We start from the raw sequence: 13,802 nt of genomic DNA, 5'->3' as shown, positions 1-13,802 counted from the left end.
TGTCATAAGGATAAACAAATAAATCAATGCAAAAGAATAGGAAGTCCAGAAAAACACCAGTATATTTATGGTCAACAGATTTTGGGTAAAATGTGCTAAAGAATTCAATGAAAAAGGGTCAGCTTCTCAATGCACAATGCTAGAAGAACTGGCTGTCCAAAAATATACACACATTCCATAGATGTAAAATGAACTTAAATCCTTACCTCACATCATGCAAAACAAAACAAAACAAAACAAAAACAAAAACAAACAGAAACCCTCAAAACGAATGACAGACATATATAAAAACTAAAATTATAAAACTACTAGAGAAAATACAGGTACCATTTCGTGTGATCTTTACTTAGGCACAGATTTCGTATAGACGACACCAGATGTATAATTCATAAAAGACAACATTAAAAAATGCAACTTTCCTTGTGGAAAGTTTAATTTAATTTCCTTGTGGCTAAGAGCTTCAATTTTTTGCTGAAAAAAAAAAAAAAAAAAATGGAGCCTGCCCTCTTTCTTAGAGGCCACCTGTAGTTCCTAGCAGTCACCTGCAGTTTGTAATTGCTGCCTTCATTTCCTTGCCATGAGGGCTTCTCCAGGATTTGCACTTAACTTCTTCAAGCCAACAATGAGAATCTCTGGAGCAAGCCTGTTAGCAATAGTCATGATGTGACACAATCATGCAAGTGTCATTCTATTAGCTTTGTGGTGTTCTGTTGTTTAGAAGCAAGTAATAGGAATTGAAAGCCATTGGGGGCCACCCTAGAATCTGTCCATCACGTATGGAGACCTATTAACTAAGTAAAATAACTGGCTACTTGAATTATTAATATGTATGGCTGAATGAGAAAAATAAATTTTGGCGTTGCATTGACTTTATACCTTAAACTAACATTCTTAACCTATTGTTCATATCATGATTACCTGTGGAGGTTTAAAATACAGAAATGCTTGAATTTAACCCCGAGGTTTCCATTATACAGTATTTATGTAAGGTAGATTTGGGGCCCCACATATGGATTTTAGAAAAAGTGTCACAATTCATTGTGACATATGCATCTCCACTTGCAAGCCACTACTAGACTATTTCCACAAATTGCTTCTGTATTGATGATTTCAGGGGAATAGTTTTAAATTTTAAATTGCCCTGATAATATGTTTTTCCTTTACGACATGTCTTTTTTTTGTATTTCATTCTGTGTGTGTTTCTGTGTGTGTTCTTTTGGTTGATGCTTGTCTCCTCCCCTCTTCTCCCAATTCCCACAGGAGACACCCTAGGAAATTTTAATGGTATTTAATGATTAGCTGCCCAAAACCATATATTTTAGAATATAGCTACTGTGGTTCTAGATTATTTTTTCTTTGATCCATAGGTTGACTCAGAAGCCATGAATTTCTAATTTGTTTGCATATTGCAATGTTAACAAAGAAATGTACCTGGATATTTGTTAAATTTCCTGGAATTAGAGTTTGGCCCATAACTTTCTTCAAACTCTCAACAAGATCTACAACCAGGTAAGTATGACTCAACGGGTAGAGTAATCTAACCCTGAAGCACATTTTATTGAAGTATTATGAGAAAAGAAGGAAGGGAGGGATGGAGGAAGGAAGAAAGGAGAAGGTACAAGTAAAAATAGAATATAAATGCTTTCCAGGTCAAGATACTCAGCATCATTAGCAAACCAGAATCCTCATTGGTGACCACTCGTAGTTACTACTCCTTCCCTTCTCACCAAAGTAACCACTACCTGGCATTTAACATTAATGTTAATAAATTAATAAATTTAGTTATTAATAAATAAGTAGTTTAACAAGTTGTCTGCTTTATATATATGAAATATACAATCAGTATTACTTACATCTGATTTATTTCATCAATTTAATGTGCTATGAGATTCATCCATGTTATTTAGGTATATTAATTTGTTATTTTACATCACTGTAAGGTATTCATTACATGTATATAACATTTAGGAATACATCTGTGTTGATAAGGATTTGGGTTCCAGGATTATAGTTATAAATAATGTTGTTATGTTATTATGTAACTCCTTTTTGTTGGCAGTATATACTCATTTATGACAGTCCTGGCCGAGGAGTAGAGTTGCTGCATCAAAAGTTAGCATAAATTCAGTTCTTCTGGATACTGCAAAAGAGTTTACCAAAATCTGTATAACCAGTTTACATTCCCACCAGCATGAATGAAGGCTTCTCATTATAGTATTAATTAGCGTTTGTCTGAGGACTAAAAAAGTAAACATCTTTCCATATGCTTCTTGTCCATTGGGTTTTTTTTAAATAAAGTGCCTCCCTACTTTGTCACTGATTGGAACAAGCAGTTCAAGGACTCTCAGATGATTCATGAGCTGATAAGTAGAAGTGTTCTAGGGAATAAGTCTCTCTTCTCTCTTTACTCTTAGATATTGACTCTATCAGTCATTATTCACTATCACTTCTCTAATGCTATCAAAAAGGTTATTTTTTTAGTAGTTTTCCAAGTTTTTCCTAATTCTTCTCAGTAGGAGTCTGTTAGTCTGACTTACCTTGACCTCCTTTAATAGAAACAGAGAATACAATTCACTTTCCAGCAATGTCAAGTATTTTTGTTATTTCTAGAATCAATTATCTAGTCTAAAATTTTCACTTACCAACTTGCATGATTTGACAAGGAAGAGAATTGTGTTGAATTTTTTTTTTTAATTTCCAAATGTTATAATGTTGGATCCAGTGTAAGCCCTGTTTTATTCATAAAATGGAATAAAATAATATTTTTCATCATTTTAAAGTTTATAGTTTTTGTTAATCCCTTACAGAAAGATAGAACTAAGTGAAATTTTAATTTATTAAGATGCCATTTCATTTAATATTAACTTTGTAATTTTGATGCTTTTAGAATAACTTCAACACATGGAAAAGTTAATAAGCTTAGTAGTTAAATAAGAACAGATTATAAATGAAATATTGGTTGATTGATTGGGCAGAAGTTTACCTAATAAATTAGATGCCACAACATACCATATTCTGTGCTATGCAGAAACCATCAGTCTAAGCAAATATTTATATTAATTTTTATACCAGAGTAGCATACTATTGGTCTTATGCATTATAATCCTATTATTGCACAAACACTGGATTGATTATCCAGAGTGATCATACACATTGTTCACAAGAAAGACCTCTAACTAACTTCCAGCTATCTTTAATATCAAAAAGGCCAAATGCAATTTCTTAATTAATGTATAGTTGGCCAAAAGCCATTTTTAATGAAAGTGAACAAGAAAAAGTGATTTTACAGACTATTGGATTAATTAATTTTAATAACATTTATATTTATATGAATTTTTTAAAAATCACATAAATGACTAAAACAATAGCCTAATTGATATAATTATTACAAGCAACGGCTTGTAATTAGCAGCGATTAACTGCTACTTTTTTTACAGCAGGTCTGATTTGATTATGCATGGTTTAAGAGTTATTTGATTTAATTATTTGTTTTTGTCCTTGTTTATAATTTATGTCATAGGACCATTCTCTATACATTCAACACCATGTTAAAAATTCATTTTCTAGATGGGAGATAATCTTTCCATCAATTGAAAGTTCAGTTTGAGCTCTTATTTTATCTATGGCTGCATAATTTAAAAGGTTATAAGAGCTAGTCCACAGAACATATTATTTAGCATATTATTTTCACCTATTTTCTCTTTAGCACAGACTATTTTATAAATTTTACCACTAATTTTATAAGTATAATGCTTTGTTATAGTACTTCATACAAGTGTCATTGACAAATTACTAACAGATATAATCTATTGTGAAAACAATTTGCACTATAATAAACATATATTTTTTAAACATAATTGATATAATTTTTATCTTTGGCAACAATTCATAAAATATTTATTTGTTTTAAAAACACTTAAATATACTGGCATTTGTCAAGCCTCTCGTTTCTTTTGCTTTGAACTGTCCAATTTATGTGACCTTCTGTTAGCTTTTGAAAATATGCTCTCAACACTCAGTTCACCACTGAGTTCCAATTTGTGATACACAGAGGGAACTCTAGGAGTCCATTTAGATGACAGATAGAAACATGTTCTTTTTCTTTCACTGAATATCACTTTAAGAACATAATAGGGGGAATGTAGCTTTCACAATATCCCTGGATTCTCAAGAATTCTGTATTCAGCTAAATCCATTGAAAATTAGAAGACTGTAGATAGCCGATTTCCCCAACTTTAATCAAATGTATTGAGTCAATTTTGTATATTACATGTATTCAGTATCCATTGCCAGCTTTCAAAAGTGTGTAATTATTGAATGATTTTGATTTTAGATCAACTGGAATTAACCTCCTTTTAGATCCCTATTTTAAAATTCTTAATTCTATAATATTCTATTGAAACAAAGTCAGTAGCTAGATACAGTCCATTAATACACCCAAAATAATTAAGAAACATTTATATATGCCACATTCCTTAAGAATCAACTGTATTGAGAAATAACTTTTACCAAGAAAATATTTTTAAGAATCCTCATTCCCTCTATAATTAATGAAGTTAGTTAAGCCCCCCTTCTTTAGCTTGGGCCTGTATGCAATCACATTGGATTTAAAAGACCTTTTTCTATAATCAAGCACTTTATAATTTCAGACCTAAGGCATCTTTGTGAATAAAATGCCTATGAACAACAATGTTGGGAATTACATCTGGTCAATATGCGCTCTTTGTGGAACTATGAGAAAGGTTCTTTCTCAGCAGTGAACTGGTAAGGTGAATAATTCACGTAAGAATTGACATTGCTGGAGGCCAAATTGCTGAAATATTTCTTGATTAGAATTATAAGAACATGAGAGATTTTTGGAGAGAGAATAAAGGTCATTTGGTCCATCAAGGCATATCCTTTTTAGTACTCCATTTCCCCAAGGATGGCATCTAATTGTTTCTTGAATGACATTCCTGCTTTTTGCCTCAACAACTTTGCCTGCAGGCTCATCTAAGCATTTATTATTCTCAACATGAAAAGGTACTTTCTGAAATATGTGGTGAATTTATTTTTTAATTTCCATTTATGTCTTTCTGTCCTATAATCTGTGTTGAAATGGAAATAATAATTTGGGTTGACATTATCTGTGGCAGTTAAGACTTTATATGCTTCAAATCAGACAGCTCCGACCCTATCCTTAATATTATATGCCCAGATTTATGGTCCTAACAACCAGCACTGCATAGCAAACAGTGGTAGGGGTCCCAGTGAGAACATTTAATACTTTGAAAATTCACAATCCCTCAAGTATATAACTTTCTTTGCAAAATAAAGACTAGCACTTACTGCAAATAACTGAAAAGCAAATGAATTAATTGGTGTGTAATTCCCTGTCACTTGCATATGTGCATTAATATATATATTTATACACATGTTTGTATATACATATATACACATACATATGTGTAATATATATGTGTGTGTACAGGTGTATGTACACACCCAATTTAGTTTGGGTGTGTGTACCCTGATTTTTTCCTTGAGGGAGAGTAATGAGAGAAACAGCTAGAAGTTTAGTGCTCCCTAATAGATATTTTATTCTGTATTTTTTTTACCCAATATCAAATAATGATTTTATCATTTTTGGCTAAGTATTTACAAAATACAAAACATAATAATCAAAACTTCCACAAATTTAGAAATATGCATGTAAAATACATCATATTTTCAAGTTAACTAAATGTAAAAAATTTACTTTTACACTATTTTATAGACCCAAAGAAGTTAAGTCTGAAAACTCATACTTAGTGAGATCCTAAACTGCAACTGGGCACCCTTTTTGTTTTTGTTTTTGGAAATGTTAGGAAGGGGAAATCGTTACTTACCCAATATACAATTCTCTTTTTAACATTAACCAAATATTAGAAGATCAACCATTCTGTTGCAATGACACTGTTTGTAGTTAGCCAAATGTTATAAATGAATTTTATATGTTATCAAGAAGTTTCCATTACAAAGAAGGTTAGATCTGGAATGAGCAGTAATCCAGGTTAACCAATTAGTTAAATCAGTCATTGCCTAATATTATACCAGCCACAGTGAGTAGTTCCAGTAGATCCAGTTAGATCGAGGTTCAGAAGTTTGTTCCCACTTGTGAAAAACAGTGATGTGTTTTCCCTTATTTATGCATGAAGAAACATGTATCTATTACTGGAGATAGCAAATTGCCAATCAGAAAAGAATTTAAGACACATGAAAATGTGAAATAGAGTCCTCTTAAAGTGGGAACTGAAGCCCTGAAGAGCAATCTAAATTTCCATTTTTCAGTTACACCACCAGTGAAACTTTACATTGTTTGAACCAATTTAGTTTGGGTGTTGTTAATTGCAAATGAAAGCATTCAAGCGGGTAATCTAAATTTTATTTTTAAATTAAACTATACCGCTTTAGTTTTTACATAATATTTATGTGCTTCATGTCTGTGTGAGCCTGGATATTCCTAGTTATCATGTTACCCCGTAAACTATATTTTCAAGATCATGATAAAATCATAAATAAAGATATTTCAATAGCAGCAGTGTAAAGGTAGGCAACACACATGTGCAGAGATAAACACTAAAAAAGAGGTAGATGGACTAGGGAGCCCATGAACATGGTCTACTGGCTGGTCCTGGCAGCATGTTGACTTCAACAATAGTTAATTGAAACATCACACCTCATGTTAGCTGATTCTTTTTTTCAATCATATAGTATGGTCTGTATTAGCACAGTTACCCCACATAAATTTATCCATGGGACTGACCGTTCTTTTACAATACCCTGAATTACAGTGTGAGTTTAGACTTCTCACTTGTGAGTTACATCTAAAAAAGGACATAGGTGAAGAAAAATATTTTCTTTCTTTTTTTTTTTAAATCAGGGTCCTTGTCATTAGATTTTATTGTCATAAGAGTAGGAGAAATTTTCCTATGATCATGAGAGATAGTTTAATCACAAAGGAAGTGGAAAGTTATGACAAGAGAATTCTTTTTCTTTTATCACAAGAGCAGCAGGACTCTCCCTTTATCCTAAATAAAGTGAATCTCTTTTCCCATCTTTCCTTTTGAAACACTTTTGGAATAGAGGATCATAAATTTTAGAAAGGAAGAATATGATTCTGAAACAATTTAGAATTTCTAGGCATATTTTCTAATTTGAAAAATTGTTTAATTTCTAAGATCACTTTTCCAACTATAAAAACCACCCTAATGTTTTAATCCCTAATGGCTGAGGCATTAGAAAACTTAAAATAGAAAAATCCAGTATTTCATAACTTTATTTATCCATTCCTGTGATTCCTTGAGTTCAGCATACCGAAGATAGGACAATATAAAACCTTAATGTATGCAATATATGCAACGTAAAATAATGTAAGACTTTAGAGTAAAAAGAACTCTTAAAGATTTAGTCAACAGTCATTAGTTTAAAATGACAAGTGAAAATTGACTTCTTAATGGATGAACTATACTTTACAATTTTTATCACGCTATGCACACTACGCAAGCTATCCAACTTCTGATTAATTTTATGTTGCCCCTTGATGTGGAACATCAATGACTTTATTTGAAGTTAACAAAAACTAGTAGTAGTAACATGACTTGTTTGTGTATATTCTCAAACTTATATATTTCTTTTTATGAAAATTATACCATTTTTCTAAATATTTCTAATAATAGAAAAACTGTGAACTCAATAAATTTGCATCAGGTCAATTATTCTAATACATAAATGGACTGACCTTCTACCTTCAAAATATTTTTAATAAATTTTTGTCATAGCAATAAAGCTTAGAATATGAATAAACATGCACACTTTTAAATATTTAAATATTACATATATTATTCAGCCATTTTTCAATGGTTAACAATTTCATATAGTTAATAGTACCACCTAACATAGTTAATAGAAAGGCACTTTATTTGCTAATATGTTTGGAAAGGCCAAAAATCATGAGTATGATTAGAGAATTGTATAAACCCCTGTCTTTAGTAATTCAATCTAAATAGTTTGTGTTATTTGAAGTAAATGAAGACATATTTGCTCTTTATGTGTAAAATATTTCAGCACAATTACAAGTTCTTGATTTACAATGAAGTGTAAAGGTTACTGCTATAACAGGAGGTTCATGCTTACCACATACCACAGTTATTCTAATAAATGACACCAGATTTCTAAAACAAATAATTATCTGTGAGTAAATTGCACTTTGGCTTGACATTGCCTCCCACAGAAGCTGGCATATCCCTTGCCAATCTCTTTCTTCTCCCTGATCTATCCCTTTTCAACAAACACATTTAACAGCTGTGGATACAAACAAGGCACATTTGGCAAAAGTAGGAACCAGATGCCAAAGTCTGAATGTATGTTCTATTCAAAGCATCAGGGCCTGTTGCTAACTCCTTGGTGTCACCTCTGTTGGCTCCTTTTCTTAATTGTATACTGGCAGGCAACAGAGGCGCATCTGGAGATTTTGTCGAGGTCATGTAGCTGTGGTCTGGTCTTGGCTACCTTGTGAGATTGTGACCATTTTGAGGTAGTTTCCTATTTCTAAGAATGTGTTAGTAGAAAATGATATGAAAACACTACACACACACACACACACACACACACACACACACACACACACACTGTTATGAAACATTAAAAGTACTCGTTGAAATAAAATTCCCAAATTTAAGAATTTCAAATTTTTGCCTGAGAGCAAAACACTGCTATCTGAAACAGTTAAAACACATCCTTGCAAAGTATATTTGAACATATATAAGGTACGAATTAATATTAAAATCTGCATGATAAATTATTTTCGCTACCTGGGCAGAGGATTAGCAGCCTGTCATAGCTCAGATTCTCTTCTGCCTGAAGCCAACTTGTATGCATGGAGTTATTTGGAATTTGAGCCCAGGGAGGAACAGAATGGTGGGGTGGGGGGGACAGGTACTAAAATAGGAAGGGTAGGAAATCCAGCAAAAAAGGAGGCAACTCCTGATTAGTACTAGATCCCACAGTGCTTTTTGGGGACCCTTCTGAAATATTTTTTCCAGAGATGCACATTTGAGGGAGGAAAGAGGGAAACATTGCTTTTCATTCCCCAGTGGCTAAGAATTATTTCCTGCTCTCCCATGCCACTTGGAAATTTTGGGTTGTGCATGTGTGAATGTTGACCAGATTACTGTCGTCTTCCTATTGTATATAAGAGAAGAAAGCAGTATTTTACGTGTCATGGGCTTATGTCAAGGCATTGTCAAATTACAACCAAAAGTTGATGGGTTCTGGCATCAAAGGTGGGACTTATGAGATTTGAAATGGTAAATAAACAGTCCCAAACACCCAGCTACCAATAAGAAGAAAAAAAAAAAAAAAGCTTCTATTTAATTTGGAAAGCCGTAGGCACTAGAAATCACACGGAAGTAATTGTTGTAAAAATGTTTATTTAAGATGTTATTATCAAAACACATTTAAAGCACCTTAATTTTGAAGACAACGTATTAAGAATTCTTAGCTCGTTATATATATTGTCACATCAATGCTCACAATAACTCTAAAAGTAGATATTCTTATCATTATGGTTTCATTTTATAGTTGAGGAAACTAAGAATACAGAAAAAAAGTAAGGCGGTTTTCCCAAGATCATTCAGATAGAGAAGCCCCAAACTGGAATTTGATTTTTTCTGAATGATGCACAAAATTCAGTCTCTGTTAGCAGAGACCCTTCTTCACCAGTGACTTAAAGATCTGTTCCTCAGCACAGATGAAATGTCTTGTTCGTTCCACTGGATAGATGGTCTTCTGAAGTTGCTCCACTCACAAATGCCTAATGCTGGCCATACATGGTGCTCATGCTTCTCCTTCCTTTCGTCTTTCCCCAGCTCAGGTGACCTTCCAGTAGTGTCTCCTAGCTTCTCCCCTCAGCATCATCCCCCCACCAGCAGGCACCCATTCATGTGGTTAGTTTTTTATGGTTTTCACAAAAAGAATTGGCAAATAAACCATCTCAAAACCAAACAAAAAAGATGAAATATTCATTTCTCTTAACGTTATTGAAATAACAATCTATTCTTCAAAGTAATGATGGGTGCTGTTGACTTACTGGAAAAGGAAAAATGAAGGAAAAACAGACAAAAATAAAGGAACTAAATAATCAATATTATTATCTACCATCACTTTATATGTGGAATAATCGATTTCTACAAACTGTTTTTTAGAGTTTTGTTAAATTTAGGTTTAGAAACAAGAAAAGAGCAAGGGTGAGTTAAATGTGCATTGGATAGCATAGATAAGTTGATCTATCTAGTGTGGTAGCACATAGTATAAATTAAAATGAGGATATACACAGAGGTATATGGAAGAAAGCTAACAGTTATCTTCAATCTCACCTAGAGGAAGAATTTGCATTTTATAGACAGAAGCAAAATCAATCTAAGTCCTCAAAGAGGAGTGTGGGAGCATATAACATTTGAAAAAGAAAATCCTAACAGCAATGTTAGAGTTTGGTGTGAATTGAAAAATCAAAAATCAAATGACTGAAATAAGAGAAACAACATAGCTGATTTCTGTAAAGTGAAATATAAGTTTGTAGGGATACAGATTTATTAAAGACAAAATTGCCAAGATTCATTAATGGGAAAAGTTGTGGAATACATGGATATATGTGATTTTAAGTCACATATGAGAGAAACAAGACTTACTTAGAGTGATAGAGATATTAGATAGGACTGAGAATTTCAAAGAAAATATGTGGTGCACACTAATTTATTATTTTATTTATTTAAATTTGTTTTGCTATATAAGTCAATCCATTTTGGATTTGTGAATGAATCAGCAAAAATGTGTTGATGAGTAATATAAATGAATGACTCTCAGAAGACAGGAGAGAATATTGTACATTATCAAACCCAGAAAAAGAAGGAAATAAAGAGTAAGGGAAAGAAAGAAAGAAAGAAAGAAAGAAAGAAAGAAAGAAAGAGAATACAAATGGCTGATCCCAGTAGAAAAATAAATATAAAAAGAGTTTAAGACAGAATTGAGCATACTACAAGCCTTCAGATGTTTTTCAAGTTAATGATTAAAGAAAAAAAAAAAAGTAACAGCGAAAGAGACGTAAGGTAGCCAAAAATAGAATAGGAGAATCAGAGATATTATCAATATAGAAAAAATAGTGGCATTGGCATCCAATCCTGCAAAAAATCCAAAAATATATATACGAAAAAAAAACCTTAGTGTGAAGTAACTTGACATCATAGAATGATTCCAGTGGCACAGAAAGAAAGAACACTAGAATGCAAGAGATTGGCAGGTATACAGAAAAATACAATAGAAAGCTATATCGAGTTAATTTTACACTAACATAGGAAATGTGTTTTACCTGATTCATCTTTTAATCTCTCAAAATTCATTGTAGAGATACTTGAATAAAGCAAATTCTTACGTGACACAAAATGTTGTTACTGAAACTTTATAAAGTGAGCAAAATAAATGAAACATGTAGTTGTACTTCTGAGAGCTGGCCATAAAATATTAACACACTATGAGGCAAAGAAAATACCTCAATAAGATTGATATATTAAAATATATAACTGTGTAACAGATTAAGGAATTGTAGAAGTTTTCCAGATAAACATGTAAAGCCCTTTAATTGTAGACTTCAAAATTTTAATTTGGCCAATGAATATAAGATACATAATTACATATGCAGTCCATTTTGCTAAGTAACAGGACTCCAAGCATTTGAGTACATTTTTGTCTAGTGAAAGGATTAACAAACTGACAGCTATTCTGCCTTCTATGAGTTGGAAAAATGGTACTGATGTTCTAAGACATACATCTTTGTTGTTGTTGTTCAGTCAGAACTTAAAATATACTAAGAATTCCAGGCCTCTGAGAAGGTTATTGAGAAAGCAGAAGATACTATTTTGACATATGAAGCAACTAATAGAAATCTCTATTCTATACTGACATTCGGGTTTATTAACATACTAATGAGGGAAGCAATATATTGTCATTTCTACTTTACAGTCATGAAGGAACTATTTTAAATATGAAGCTACATATTATTGATTGGGAAACTTAATATATGAAAATTAAAGATGTTGTTTCATGTAAAAAACTACATGTTCATCAGTTCAAACCAATGATACTTTTAATATGGTTTAAGTTTCATTTTATTAAACACGTAGGTATTATGCTTGAGAAGGGTGGTGCTCAGAAAAAATATGTTAAAAACTTTGCTTAAGATTTGAATTTTAATTATGAAGTGCCCTTGTTCCTTTAAAATGTGCATTTATTTTAACACACACAACAGACCAATGTCCACTGGTTGAATCATTTTTTTTTTGTATTTTAATGATTAAGCTGTAGGTGGTTTCAAGCAATATTTTTGCAATTTTAAAGTCGAAAACTTTTACATTATGAATACTAAATGGTCAAGAACTAAACACGAAGGGATGAAAAAAGGAGTAGCAGATGGGAAGGATGTGAAGCCAACCATACTTAAGGAGCTGAAGCCAATTAGAAAGGTATCACCGAAAGCTATTCCCTAGCCAACCTAAAATGGAGAGCAAGTATAATAATAAAATGCCATGGTTGATAGTTCCTAAGGCCTGTGGAATGTCAAGAAGCAGTAAGAGTGCAATGTTAGCACCTTAATAAGCAATTTATGAGTAATTCAATGCAAGACTGTTTCTGTTTTTGGATTCTAGATTGAGCACTGGATGAAATGGAAAACAGTTGGGCAATGCTATTAATCTGTGCACTAACCACATGTTCAGATAGCTTCTGTGGGGCTGATAATTGGCAACAGGTTAAAAATGGAAGATCATTACATGTTAAGGATTTAGAAAATGTAATGGTGTGTTCCTCCAGAGAAAGGAAAAAAATGAACCTGTGGAAAAACTAAGGATTGCTGAACAAGCAGCAAATCATTTCATTATTAGTTTGCTGTGGTAGATTTCAGATTTGTATGAAAAATTAAAGAATCAAATATATAATTATGAACTTTACAAGCTACTTGGAAGGAAAGGAAATATTTTGCATCTAAGAAAAACCTGTAAAACACATTTCAAATAATTTCTCAGTAGTTGTGATGTAAATGAGTTCATACATTGTTTGGGTTTGAAATATGCATAATGAGATTTGCTTTCAGTTTGTGTTCTAAAGCATTTTTGAGATGATATGATAGCTTATATGATAATTTTAGTTATGCAGTATGGCTGATCTCATTGTTTAAGAAACTCAGTCTTTGTAAAGAAGTGGAGTTATAAAATATTTCTCTCTATTAATTATTTGAAATAATTTTAGCATATGTAATATAAAAGTATTCACTTTAAGTTCTTCTGAGGAAAATCACTGTAAAACTATACATTATTCAAACTGGTTGCTCATCAGATGCTTTGAAGTATATTTTTTCAAACTAAAATAACTATACATTCGTATTCATCTACATAGATTGAACATTCATATGTGGAGATAAAACAATGTAATTGAAATTTAAACATTATGACTGAAAAACTTTGGGGAGAGTAAATTAGGAAAACATGTTCTGCCTTCTTTGACTTAATATATACTAAACTTACAATATATTAACTAAAGATTCTTTTGCAGTGGAAAGCTTACTTGTATATGAAGATTTTAAAAACTCTGTGTTTACCTGGACTGGGCACTCATTTCACATAGAGAGCAAAAGTAAGTTAATCACAAATGAATGTTAATTTTAAGACTAGAACCTAGTCAATACTTTTAGGTTAATAAAGAACTGCATATATAAAGATTCTGTATTAGAATGAGAA

The 13,802-nt window shown here is 32.0% G+C and overlaps 1 long non-coding RNA gene across 1 annotated transcript in view; it reads left to right on the top strand.

Moving 5' to 3' along the window:
• The first annotated feature begins 1,371 nt into the window (after positions 1-1,371).
• LOC121035766 (uncharacterized) overlaps positions 1,372-13,802 on the top strand; it is a 21,373-nt gene continuing 8,942 nt past the window's right edge. The window contains exons 1-3 of the long non-coding RNA XR_005793057.1: positions 1,372-1,509; positions 12,370-12,533; positions 13,618-13,698. This is a non-coding gene — a long non-coding RNA (uncharacterized LOC121035766). The remainder of the gene's footprint in view (positions 1,510-12,369; positions 12,534-13,617; positions 13,699-13,802) is intronic.

Source organism: Herpailurus yagouaroundi, unplaced genomic scaffold, assembly GCF_014898765.1.
Source record: "Herpailurus yagouaroundi ecotype Mexico unplaced genomic scaffold, PumYag 162, whole genome shotgun sequence".
In the NCBI taxonomy this organism is placed as follows: domain Eukaryota; kingdom Metazoa; phylum Chordata; class Mammalia; order Carnivora; family Felidae; genus Herpailurus; species Herpailurus yagouaroundi.
Note: the sequence above shows the minus strand (reverse complement) of the source record. Positions and strands in the feature narration are given on the sequence as shown.